This window comes from Macrotis lagotis, chromosome 7 (genome assembly GCF_037893015.1).
Source record: "Macrotis lagotis isolate mMagLag1 chromosome 7, bilby.v1.9.chrom.fasta, whole genome shotgun sequence".
In the NCBI taxonomy this organism is placed as follows: Eukaryota; Metazoa; Chordata; class Mammalia; order Peramelemorphia; family Peramelidae; genus Macrotis; species Macrotis lagotis.
In genome coordinates this window covers 151,587,336-151,599,660 of record NC_133664.1, presented here as the reverse complement: position 1 = coordinate 151,599,660, position 12,325 = coordinate 151,587,336, and the positions used below count along the sequence as shown (strand labels likewise).

The following is a 12,325-nucleotide window of genomic DNA, read 5'->3' as shown; positions in this document are numbered from 1 at the left end:
CTCCTCAAATGGACCTGCTAGGCAGGGTCAGTTCTACATTCTCTTTTAAGCTTAGAAGTAGCTTCAGAAGAAAAGAAACCTGCCCCTCCCCACCCCCAACTCCCAAATGAATTTGGTCCTAAATTGTTTGAGTGGTGACTAAAGTAGGGGAAATATTGGACAAAGAAAAATGTTTTATAGCTATTAATCTGTACCCTCTGTACTGACAATGTCTCTTCCCACCTCCTCCCCACCCCAATTCCACTGTCCAAACTATGAGAGGAGCTCAATGAACTTTTAGTAAAGTACCTTGCCCTTATCTGACAAAGGATCTGTAAATCCCTCCAATCAGGTACAAAAACAAGCCTCTGTCAAAAAATAAAACAAAACAAAAAAACCTCAGTGGATTCCTGTCTTAGCCTGAAAGGAAAGTGGCTTGCCTCTTCCTGGAAAGAACTCAGTAAGTCCTTGCCTCAGACACAAAAGTGTATCCCTGCCTTAGACTGAAAGGATTAAGTCTACTAAGTCTACCTACTATCCCTCATCTACATTCCTCACTTTACCTCATCTCTGCTCTCTGAGTTACCTGCCCCCATCTTCACTTTCCTTCATTTCTGGGGAGTGTGATTCCCTGTCCCATTGCTTTTCTCTACTACATATCCCCATCTTATCTTCCTGGGAGAAGCCAGTCTGCTCTAGGGGGTATGATTCCCCAAACTCTCCTACCTTCTTATTGCTACTGAAACTCACTATCTTGCTGCTTTTTCAAAGAATGTAACTTGTGAGTTTTTGTACTAACTTGTGAACTTTTTTGTAGTAACTTGTAAACTGAGCAACCTATGAATTAAAATTTAAACCTTTTCTTTACAAAAAAAAATAGGCTAGAAGAATACAAAAATAAAAAAAAGAATTCAATTCTAAAAAGCTACTATGGTAACAGGGAAGCACAGCACACAAAAATATAATAGTGGGGGGATTTTAATTTATTCTTTTCAGACCTAGAAAAATCTAATTATAAATAAACAAGGAAAGTTCTAAAGAGATGAATAAAATTTCAAAAAAAGCTAGATATCCAGTATTGAGAGGAAACTAGATAGGAAGAAATAGAAAGCAGTATTTCAATTTTGAACTGTGGATGGCTTCTTCACAAAAATTAATAAAGTAAGAGAACATAAAAATCTCAAAAGCAAATGCAGAAAGGCAGAAATATTAAATATATCCTTTTCTGTCTATAAAATAATAAAAATTATATTGAATAAAGGGCCTTTGAAGTATAGTTTATAAATTAATTGGAAATTAAATAATTTAAACCTAAAGAAGAAATAAATCAAAGAACAAATCACAGAAATAATTTCATTAAATACTGACAACAATGAGTCAAGACATAAAACTTCATGGGATACAATCAAAACAGTACTTAGAGGAAATTTTATATCTCTAAAAATTTACATCAATGAAAGAACAAATCAATAAATTAGGGAATTTTTAAAAAGAACTAGAAAAACTAATTTTAAAAATCTCAATTAAATACCAAAATGAAATTATAAAAATCAAAGGGTAGATTAACAAAACAAAGTAAAAAAAAACTACTCAATTAATAAAACTAAGAACTGAATTTGGATGGGAAGAACTCCAATAAAAAAGATAAATCATTTCTAATTTGATTTTTAAAAAGAAGAAAATCAAATTACCCATATAAAAAAAATGAAAAAGTTTACTTGATAACCAATGGGAAAAAAAAGTAAAAATAATTATTAGAAGCTATTTTTTTCAACTAAACACCAATAAATCTGAAAATCTTAATTAAATAAATTTGCCTAAATCAACAGCACAGGAAATAGAATACTTAAACAATCTTATCTTAGGAAAGGAAAATGAGCCATAAATGAATAAGAACAAAATTTCAGGACTAGATGACTTTACAACTGAGGTTCATCAAACCTTTAAAGAACAATTAATTCAGGGTGGCTAGGTGGCATAGTGGATAAAGCACTGGCCTTGGAGTCAGGAGTACCTGGGTTCAAATCCGGTCTCAGACACTTAATTACCTAGCTGTGTGGCCTTGGGCAAGTCACTTAACCCCATTTGCCTTGCAAAAAAAAACAACCCCCCCAAAAAAAGAACAATTAATTCTAATACTATGCAAACTGTTTGAAAAAACAAGAAGAAATCTTACCAAGTTCCTTCTTTGACACAAATATGGTCTTAAAACTAAAAAGAAACTATAGATTAATCTCCCTAAAGAATAATGATACAAAAAATTTTAAATAAATATTAACAAGGAGATTATATATCAGTACTACAAAGACCATTCACTATAACCAGGCTCAATTTATATCAGAAATAAGTACTAGTCCAACATCAGTTAAACTATAAATATAACTGACCATGTTTACAACAAAAAAGTATAATAATCATGATAATTTCAATAGATGTAGGAAAAAGTTTAGCCTGGGAATAGATTTCCTTAAAGTGATTTAGTAGTATTCATCTAAAACATTATCTATCTGCAAGCATTACTTATAACAAAGATAAACTAGAAGCCTTTCTAATAAAATTAGGGGTAAACAATGTTCTGTATCACCATCAGTATTTAATATTGTATAGGAAATGCTAGTTACAACAGTGTTGCAAGAAAAAATATAGTAAAGGAATGAACATAGGCAATGAGGAAGCACAATATCACCTTTTTTAGATGATAAGAACCATTATTTTGAAAATCCTAGAGTTAATTAAAAACTAATAAAGACAATTAACAATTTCAACAAAGTTGAATAAACCAAAGTTTATAAGTAAAATAAAACATAAAAACAAAATAAAACAAAGTCTATAAAATAAAATCGACAAAAATTATTAGTGTTTCTAAGAAGACCCAGAAAAGAGACAAAAAAGTGAAATTTCATTTAAATTATCTATAGACAGTATACTGTTTGTTCTTCATTCTATTAGAAGAAAACCATGACATCAAGTAGGTGATGCCATGACAAGCACTTGAATTGGATCTGAAAGAGGGGGTGCTGGGCTAAGTCACCAGCCTCACTTTCTCCTCCAGAGAGATCTAGTGGTTAGATATGGAAAAGGACAAGTGGAGATGGTCCTGGATGGCAGGTAATCAGGGTTAAGTGATTTGCCTGAGATCACAAAGCTAGAAAGCGTCAAGTCTCTGAGGTTGGATTTGAACTCCTATCCTCCCAACTCCAAGGCCAATGCCCTGTCTACTGTACCACCTAAATACTAAGGTGTCTACCTGAGAACTATAAAGGAACTATATGAAAATAGGAGAAAAATCTTTGTAGGAAGCTTCTCTGATAAAGGACTCAGTTTTAAGAAATAGGGAAATGAGTCATATTTACAATAAAAAGTGTGATAAATAGTTAAAATAAATAAAATAAATCTCATATGATAAATGGATAAAAGACAAGAATGGGCAGTTTAAATTCAAACTATCAGTAGTCATATTAAAAGAATGTTTTAAATCACTTAAGATTACAGAAAAAGTAAACTAAAGCAACTCCAAGGTACCACTTTCATCTATTAAATTGTACAAACCTTCCAACCAGCAATACTATCACTAGGACTATACCTCTGAAGAATTCAAAGAAAGACAAAACGGGACCTATGTGTATAAAAATATTCATGATACATTTTTTGTGGTAATAAAAAAATTGGGAAAAGAAAGGGCAACCATCAATTAGGAATGGTTAATCAAGTTATGGTATATAAATATGATGGAAGACTATTGTGCTACAAGAAATTAAGAAAATGATGGTTTCATAAAAATCTGGGAAGACTTATTTGAACCAATGCAAAAGAAAGTGAGCAGAATTAGGTGAATAATTTTAAAAGAAATAAAATATTGTGGAGGTAAATCATCTAAAATTCTTAGTACCTCTGATCAGCACCATAAACAATACAATGAAGTTCCAGAGAATTCATGAAGAAAGTGATGTACTAAAGTGCAGATTCAAGCACATGTTCTTCTAATTTGTTTTGTGTGTCTATACATATTTGTAATGGACTTTATTCCATATGCCTTCTCAAATGGCAAGAGAGGGGAAGGAAGAAAATTTGGAAGTGAACATAAACTTGAATTTCAAAAAAACGAATAAAAGTGCTTTCCTTTCTGGTATTTCTTTTTTGTTATGTCACAATCCTTTCTTTGTCCTGCTTAAATTCTAACTTATATTATTCTTATTTCTATATGCTAAAGTTTTATCTTCCCCACTAAACTATTAACCCCTAGTAGGCAGGGACTATGTAGCATTTCATCTTTGTATCCCCCCTCCTAGCCCACTGTGCATTATTATTTGTTGTGCATTGTTATTAATAGGCTTAATAAATTATTATAAAGGAGATGCCAGGAAACAAGTGAATTTAAATATTCCATCCCTCTATCTAACTATCTAATTTCAAACTGCCTTTGCAGCTTCTTTTCTTTCTACTGTTCTTCATATATATTCTACATTATTTCCAAACTACATTATTTCTCATTTTATAACTTTATTCCTTCTCTGCATTTATAGTCTATTACCCATGCTTATCCTTTCCCATATTATCTCAGCCTGCCAAAATTCTTCACTTCCTTAACAACTGTTATTTCGTTCATATTATGCCATACACTTTTCTATTATGCTTATTGTATACTGTGTTGTTACTTATTATGATATTCCCTCTGTATGTCATACACTCCATTCTATTTTCACCTTTTAACATCCTACCCATCCATTAAGGCCCATTCAAAAAGTCAACTGCTACAGGAAGCCTTTTCCAATGTCCCAAGCCAATCATTATCTTTCACCTCAAATGTCACCAGTATTTTATTTTCTAACTCTCTAAAGTTGTATTTTCTTTTTAACTAGTCCTGTGATTTCCTGAGTCTAGGAAACTTACAAGAGAAGACATTTCTTCTCTGAATCCAGACCTGCAACCTAGAAAGGTGGTTGCAGAACTGAGAGGTTAAATACCTCCCCCAGGGTCACACATTCATATAGTCAGTTCGCACTGGCTATCTGCAAGGAGCTATCTGCCTTAAATGTCTAACCTCTTGTCACACCATATCCTCCCTATTTGAACTTTGTTTCTCTTCCTCTGCCTGATATGGTACCTCTGAAGGCAGAAGCTATGTGCCATTTACTGCTTTGCTTTGAATTTGCCACTCAAATCTGAACTCTGGGTTTTCAAAAGCTATGCCAGTAGATCACAAGCTCTGCCAGGACACAGAAAGCTGAGGAAGTTTTTAAGATCTGCATAGCTACATTCAGAGGCTCATCATCAAAAGGTTTTATGCCATATGATGAAGTTTTTGACTATGATACAGACTATCTGATCATGGAGGAGGGTTGATATGAATAGCTGAAATACATACTCCCTGATTATTCTTTAATTTAATTAAGTCTTTCAAGTATATGTAGGCATTATCTGTATTAAAACTTATCAACAATAAGATCATGAAATCATGAAAGCAATTCTTATGTGTTACCTAAAGTTTATATCTCTTATCATAGACTGAAGTTTATCTGTGAACATGCCATTTCATTTACCTCCTGCCAGAATAAATCAGAATAGAAACAATGTCATTTTGTATTTTTGTAAGCTCAACTGCTAGAAAAATGTAATGTAGGTAAGATTAGCACTCAGGTCTTCTGACTTCAGAGTCAAAGGTTTTTCCACTTCCATTGCCATCTGAAGTATTTTTCATCTTTAATACTCTAAAATTTATTAAATTTATCAAGAATGCAAATTTGAGTATATGAGTCTCTATGGTAACTTTAATTTTTGTCATTTTTAAACTAATGTGCTAAATTTTGCATTAGTAATCTATTTTCCATTAACTTAATTTTTAAAAAACATTAAACCCCTAATCAGAAAACACTGTGCTAGCAGGCTTACAAAGATACAAAACAATCCTGTTCTTGCTCCCATGTCCACTATCTGGAATATGACATGAACACAGATTAGTGAGGCAAACTGTGATTAGACACAATTGAATTCTGTGTGTAAAAGCCAGCAGTAAAATGCTACAAGAAAATTTAAAGAGACCATAAATACTCTCACCTGGAAAAATTGGAAAGGCTTCTTGGAGTATGTGACAACCTTAGCTGAACCTTAAACACAAAAATGTTTTTAAGGAGTAGAAGTGAAGAAGAAATAAACTACAAGCACTGAGGAGGAGCCTTTCTAAATGAAAAAGAGGCTGAAGATGCCAGATTAGGGAATACCTAGTGCTTTAGTTTGGCAAAAATATAAATAATGTGAATAAAAGTAATCATGAATAAAGTCAGAAAATTCTAGACTAAGAAGTCTGCATTTTATCCTCTAGGGAAAAGGGAAATTAGGAGTATTGTTTTGTCAGATATGTGAAGTATGAAAGAGCAGAAACTATAGGCAAGAATAAATAAAATCTGGATCTGAATCCAGTACTCACGTACTTCTCCCTCCCCCACCCCGTATGTATGTATGTATGTATGTATGTATGTGTGTATATAGATAGATAGATAGATAGATAGATAGATAGATAGATAGATAAATTTGATGCTAAGGGAAATGCTGAGATTGTCTTCCAAAAATAAATGAACTCTTCCTTTTAGCAGGCAAGTATACAGTTAAATTCACGTAAAATAAAGCTATCATAATGTAATCTCTATCTAACCAAGCTACCACATCATGCTAAAAAATCCTTCTTTGGAGTCAGTTTTGTATTAAAACATATATCAGTCACATCAGTGTTTCAATATGGCTGGTAGACTAGCAAAATTCAAACTATGTAAATACATGCAGTAATTTCTATCATTTTTAGCAGGAGCAAATTTTTGATATCCCAGGTTGGGAAAGTTTTTGGAAATATATAAGGAGATTTTTCATAAAATATCTTCTAAGTTGTACAAAGACCTTTCATCAATATGCAGTCCTCAATGTGGTCCCTAGCAAGTTATAAGAAAGCTGTTAGATTGTGGCAAATTGTATATCAATTGCTTTGATATTTAATTAAACATCCTTATTCACAAATTGTGAACTGAAATCATTCTGCATTAATAGCAAAATACTGCTTTTGAGAATTCTGAAATAAGTAACAATAAAAAGTAATACTGTATTAATTCTCTATTTCTGCTATTTTGCAAGAACATCATACCATTTGTAAAAAATATAAAAATTATATATAATACTAACTTTTCAGAGATTTTTCTCTGAGAATCTTAAAAAAATGAACATTGAAGAAGTATTCTGTGGACTAGAATCATTAACTTTAGAACACAGTCCTAGATTTTAAGTTAAAACTTGAAGTCTTTTGTATCTATATTATTTTTTTCTCTTGTGTGCATAACTTTATTTCCTAAATTGGTCAATTTTTATCTTTATCCAACTTATGAAAACCTGAAACCAAACTACTTCATTACCTTTAACATCACAAATCCCTTGCATATTCATTATAGGTACTCAGCAATGTTTGTTCCCTGAATTGGTTTCTCAGAGAAAACATACCAACATAAATGTCAAAGATAGCATTAACTATTAAAAATAAATTATGCAAGCAAATGCCCACTAAGTACAAAATAAAAGTATCACTAATGATACAAATTAGCATTCACTAATATAATAAAAATTTTATAACATTTTCCTAAAATATATATTAAATTGATTACCTGTGTACATGATGAAAATGAGCATGAAAATTTAATTTTAAAAAGATATTATTCTATAGTATATAAATTAAAAAATCTACCTGTTACAAGAAAACAATAGTCTAATTATATTGTGATTAATATTTTACTGCATTCAGGACTTACCACCATGTCTTGCACATAGTAGGGGATCAAATATTTGTTGAATGAATAAAAGTATATGCAATGATTTTAAATATGTTGTTTTGCTTAGACTTATTTGGAACACTCTAAGAATAAAGACCTGCATACAAACAATATTGGCTAAAATTCAGTTTGATTCAGAGTAATGTTACAGTAGTTCTTTTTTAGTTACAGGACAAAGAATTTCAGCAAAAAGATTATATAGCACCAAGATATTCTTAAATATAATTATCAAAGGCTCTAAAAAGAATATATACTTAATGCTGTGTAATTCTCTCCATCATTGCATTTTTTTCCATGCTGGCACTATTTAAGAACAAACCAAAATAGAGCAAATTATTTTAAAGATAAAGGCTAATAAGTGCATAATCTATTTAAGAATCACATTCAATACATTTATAAATTTAGCCTTTAGAAAAAACATTCATATATAAAACAGTAGGGGGGGAGGGGGGGAGGGAAATCACTGCTATACATATGTAGCACAGTTGAAGCCCAACACAACTGACCAATCAAAATTAGTGAATGCACTGCATCTCTCTGCAGTGAAGAGAAGCGACAAGGTAGGCTGTCATTCTGCAAACGCTGCCCAGAACAGGCTTTCCTCTGAGAAACACTGCTGTTCCTCTTTAGAAAGGCTGAATCTAAATGTTGCCTCTGGAGACAAGAAGCCTTCAGCATGTTAAATGACTTTCATTATGTATTTTCAGATGCTTATTGATTTCACAGTCAGAAGAGTGAGAGACTGCAGCAGCCTCTAAGCAGCATTACATGTTCCATACATTAGCTGGAGTGCTGAAACAATGGCACAATTCAGGAACATATTTTCATTAAGGTCATTTTTTGAAGAGATGTTTATGACCCTCTTCCCTCAGTACTCTGCTAACAAGTGAACGAAAATGAATCAATCAAAACTGGAAATGCTTCAACTATATCAAGAACGTAATCAATCTTTAAGCAGAGGTAAGATATGTTCCTTATTATAGTATACAGATGCTCCTGAAACAGCATAATCTATGCTTGGTAAAATTACTTTGGATAAAGAATGGTTCAGCCTAAATTCTAAGAATTTTTTAGTTTAATTCTGCCTGTTGATGAGCATGCATTACTGTGTTTTTTAAATTTATTTTAAAAAGCATTGCTTTTTAAATATGAAATTCTAAAATGCAATAACTGAGTATTAAGGACATTTTCTGTTAATTCAATATGAAAACTAGCTTTTAGGTCACTTTAAACTAGCTAAATATCTTATATTTCAAAAACAGATTTTTTCAAAAAACTTACACATATTGATATATAAGGAATTATTTTCAGAAATAACAGATTTACCATACAACTGTTTTCTCATTGTATAATAACATTTGCACAAGCATGATAATGTATTTGTTCATAATACAGTTATATATCCACTCATCTCTGTATTAGCTTATCTATTTCAACTATTTAAACCAAACACTAATGAAAATTTTACCTGTAGAATACTGATACGAGATTCGTTTGGGCAGCAAATTTCAAGCAATGTCCAAATAGTTATTAAACAAGCTGTAGTGCTCCTAAGATAGCTGCTGTCTTATAAAATTTATCACAAAGACAAGAAAGATAAAATGTGTATGGAGGAAACTCACTCAAATGATCTGAAAATATAAACTAGCTTTAAATACAGAATTAGAAAACAGATGTTAAGAAGCAATCAGTTTTTCTCTTTTTCTTTCACTGGCAGTGTTAATACTGTCATTAACTAAAGAGAAAATACAATTTTGCAGGGTAAAAGGATGCTTCTTATATTTTACATGCATGGTCCTAGGTCTAATAATAGAGCTAAATGTATTTTGTAAAGAGGTTTGACACAAATAGTATTAGTTACTTTTTAATTATTTAAAATTAATAGACATTCTTTATCTTAATCTTTTTTCTTTTTCTTTACAAGGACATAAAGAATCTAATAATTGAGTTTTTGCTACTGACATTATGAAGAATTCTAGTCATCTGAACCACAAGCTACAAGATATAATGTGTTTTTCTAAAGACATTAAGGAGTTAAAGTAAAAACATGGAATAAGTCTGTATGACTGCTTGCATGCATAACAAATCAGTACTCTGAAGACATTGGATAATATTTTCATGAGAAGAATGCAATGGTATATGGCTGAAAACAAAATGGTGAGCATTTTTAAAAAGGATTTTCTACTTTAAATATCAAAATTGTGGAAACAACTGATTCATGAAGAAACAATGAAAAATGAATTTTGAAAAGGAGAGTGTGTATACTTCACCAGAAAGCTAAATGAAGCTGTATCAGGTTTTTTTGCACTACAAATTAAGTTATTCATATCAATTGTCATGATGACTAATGGATATTTTTCTCTGAATTTCATGATCTGTTATGTATCCTTCTTTAATGAAAATAAACCAAATTAAATAGCAGATGGTCTTTATCAAAATCTTATGAACTGGATTTTATAATGTAAAGAAATTTATGAGATCAAGACATTAGTCCAACTAATGAGCAAGAGTACTATAGAAACAAATGTCCAGTTGTAACAAAAGGATGTCTAAACACATTTCTGAAGCTAGAAGTCTGATGCCTTTATTTTTATTTTCACTTATCCTGGAAAATAAAAATACACAGCCACATGGTCCTCAAAAGGACAATATAAGTAATATCACTTAAGAAGTTCTTGTTTTTATTGGTAGAGGCTTTTAAAAGCAAAAGAAACACAAATCTTATGTACTGGTTCTTAGAAATCTTTCAGCCACTCAAATTTCATTTTTAAACACAAATCTTGCTGCTGAAGTGTTGGAACAAAAATAAAATATTCTACAAAGCAGGAAATATAACATTGCTACTTCACTGTTGCCAGGTGAAAATGTATGTCAAAAATCTGTCAATGACATCTTATATTAATTTTAGAAAAATTACCATAGTGAGCTAAAAGACCCCTGAGGCAACAGAAAACAGGTAGGTCAAAGGATGCATGCATCCAGCCACTGTTTAACATCTTCCAGAGAACAGAATCTGGAGATGAAGATGTATTTGCCTAATTATGTTTCTAACTTGACATTTTTTGCTTTTATTTAATCATAAATCTAACTGATGACAAAGACCTGATGTTTAATCTGTCAGCTCAAAACATTTGGCACATTTAGAATTTTCCATTTTCACAGGATTTCAGTTTGAGCTCTGACCATGCCTTATTTGAACAGATACGCTTTTAGTAAAGCTCCAGTTTAAATTGTTTTCAAGAGAATTCAGTCTTATAATCAATTAAAGCAGCTTCTGAAATCATTTTTTAAAGCTAACAATAGAAATGAATCTATGAAATGATACTAAGCTTGGGAAAACTTGCAAAATATGAAGAGATTAAGTTCAATTTTGAATTTTACATTTCTTACTCCATGCCTTAGACTATGATGACTTTATCTGACATCTTATATTTCAAATATGTGAAATAATGGTTGATTGGCTTTCTAATAGAAATGTAAAAGGTTATATATGAGACATTTGAACATACTGAAAGATACACAATTCTTCTTCAAATTTAGTACTTAGGTACTAAATATAAAAATATATATATTAGATAGAACAAAAGATGCTATGTTTGAATTATCCTCAAAATTATTCATTTCTAATAACTTTAGAAACACAAATTAAAAAGTCTTCCAAAATACACATTTCTGGAACTTCTCCAGAGTGTCATTTTTTTTACTTTAAGTCATATTTAACTAAAGACAATATTTACAATTTTTTAAAAATCATGAGATGCAAACATATTATTGAGTTGTTAAATTTCAACCTCAGGTTCCACAAAAGGGTGCGGTCATGAAATAAACTTTCCTTATGAAAACTGAGTGTCATCTTATCAAAATTTCATTGTCCTGGCACACATCAAGGTGACCTCTTTTTGCATCTTTTTAAAATCATGTTATATATTTGTATAATATAAAGTTCAATGACCACTATGAAATATTGTTATTCTGATCACAATTCTTAAAAATTTAGGTTATCACTGAGTAAACTTATGTAACCATGCCATTCTACTGGCCATGTAATGTAAATTTTGCAAATCAAGAATGAGGAAACTGTGTTTTAAAAATGTGAGTATCCTAATGTATAATATCTAAAAACTATATTTTAGTATGAAATCTTTATACAAGAAAACATCTCAAAACTAGATCAACACTTAAGATGATTTACAAATCAATACTGAATATGCAATTTGCAATTTTCTAACAATTCAGACTTTTTTGAATTTTTAAAATTAGCATTTATGTACCAATGGATTTTAAACCATTTTATTATTTTTTTCAAAAATTTAAGTGAAAAGTTTGTATCAAAAGATATTGTATATATATCTACACATTTTACAATGCATGATAGTCTTTTTAGCTCAATAATTCTTCAAGGATAAGTAAATAAAATATGTATATATGTGTATATAAATATAGATATAGATATGTATGTATATATATACACACAATATAACAAAGTGAACTTGATGAATTAAGACTGAGAAGTTTTCTTCCTTATAAATTTTGCTAAACAT

At 30.8% G+C, this 12,325-nt stretch overlaps 1 protein-coding gene across 2 annotated transcripts in view; it reads right to left on the bottom strand.

Annotated features, from left to right (window-relative positions):
* Nucleotides 1–12,325, bottom strand: part of COG5 (component of oligomeric golgi complex 5) — a 351,259-nt gene that overhangs the window by 251,950 nt on the left and 86,984 nt on the right. The gene's annotated exons all lie outside the window — the stretch shown is intronic.